At 39.8% G+C, this 1,537-nt stretch overlaps 1 pseudogene; it reads right to left on the bottom strand.

The window, feature by feature from the left end:
* Window positions 1-719: 719 nt before the first annotated feature.
* LOC102846206 lies at window positions 720-1,211 on the bottom strand (annotated as a pseudogene).
* Between the last annotated feature and the right edge of the window lie 326 nt (window positions 1,212-1,537).

Raw genomic sequence — 1,537 nt, 5'->3', positions numbered from 1 at the left:
AATCAAAAGCCGACCATTTCTTTTGCAATCTCACCAGCTGAACCAGAAAAATCAACATGTGTTTAGAAATTGCTCTCCCCTACACCCCAGTCTATGCCAACCAGGAAAGTCAAATTGATTGTGGAAAATTATACACTAATGTTGAAACAGTCTTCTGGTTGGACTGATCACAGTAGAGAAGCTGCCATGCAGAGGAGTTATCTGCAGTTTAGAAATGTTATGAAGATTGAGTATTTTGGTAAGCCATAGCCCGTGAAAAATAAAGCTAGTAGTTTTTTAGTTCAAAAATATCTTTGACAGGCTTCCCTATGATCTTCTCCTTAAAATTGACAGAGAACAATAGTTTTCAATTCTGACCATGATTGTTGCCTTGCGGTGATGGTCACATGCTGGCTTCCATAAAGTCCCCAGGCTGAACTGGGCTTCACAGATGGAGGCGAGACAGTCAAAGCAAATGCCTGGATCACTGTGAGGTCCCCAGGTATAGTCGCTGTTTCTATTTGGTTTAAATATATATATATATTTGCAAGCAACTCAATGGCACATAACAACAACAACGTATTTGCAATGAATAAATCACTGATTGTACAAAATTTTGTCATTCAATCTTCATCATCATTTCTGTCACCAAGGCCATATTTTCCAACTAAAAGTCCCTTCTTTGTTTTCAAGTTTTAATTCCAATGACTTCTCCACCCCAGTTAGTTTGTGGTTTTTATTCACGAGAGTTCAGGCCTGACTACACATTCCTTCAATGGATACAAGCTCTCTTTGGCTGCTGTTTCTTGCTCTTCAGGTTATCTTCCCACATGTTGAGATGCAGGCACATGATACATAACTTTCTTGGGCCACAGATCTAGCGGTTTTCCCTTAAGGAACTTCCTGAGCTTGTCCTGAGTCTAGCTGATAACAATGAGAACTCAGGCAATGGATTTTCAGACAAGTCGGGTTTTGGAGAGTTTGGGTACCATGACCCCTGTCCCTTTGGCAACATGCAGCTGGAAAATCTCCACCTTCAGATCGTCCAGCGGTTTCAACAGCTCCTCCTTTTTGCCATGAAGGAGCCTTGATTTTAGCCATAGCTGAGTGGAAAAAAAACTGTCAGGGCAAGGGACTGAGAAGGACCAGTCACCAATTATTCTTAGAGCATCTTGATTGCATGCTCAATCTATTAGACTGCAGAAGTTGGTAGAAATTACCAATTTCTTCATTTTCAGGTTTAGTGGTTGATGTCTGTATTTTAATAAGAAATTGCACTCACAGGTGTTGTATGTGTATGGACAGTCTCCTACCACTCACATAATTGTACTTCAGGATCGACCTTGAGATTTTATCCTTTTGTGATGATAGATGTGACACTATTTCTTCAGTTTGTCATTCCTAGTATAGTATGATTGTCTGATTCAAAAGGCCGATACGAGTGCAGCTCAGCTCAGTGATGTATAGGATGGCAATCTTTATGTCTTCCATTTAATTTGTCACAACTTCCAATTTTCCTAGATTCACACGTCATACAAGTTGTATTTCAATTATTAAT

The sequence above is a fragment of the Elephantulus edwardii genome, unplaced genomic scaffold (genome assembly GCF_000299155.1).
Source record: "Elephantulus edwardii isolate Elephantulus edwardi_28Jun2011 unplaced genomic scaffold, EleEdw1.0 scaffold00244, whole genome shotgun sequence".
Classification (NCBI taxonomy): Eukaryota; Metazoa; Chordata; class Mammalia; order Macroscelidea; family Macroscelididae; genus Elephantulus; species Elephantulus edwardii.
Note: the sequence above shows the minus strand (reverse complement) of the source record. Positions and strands in the feature narration are given on the sequence as shown.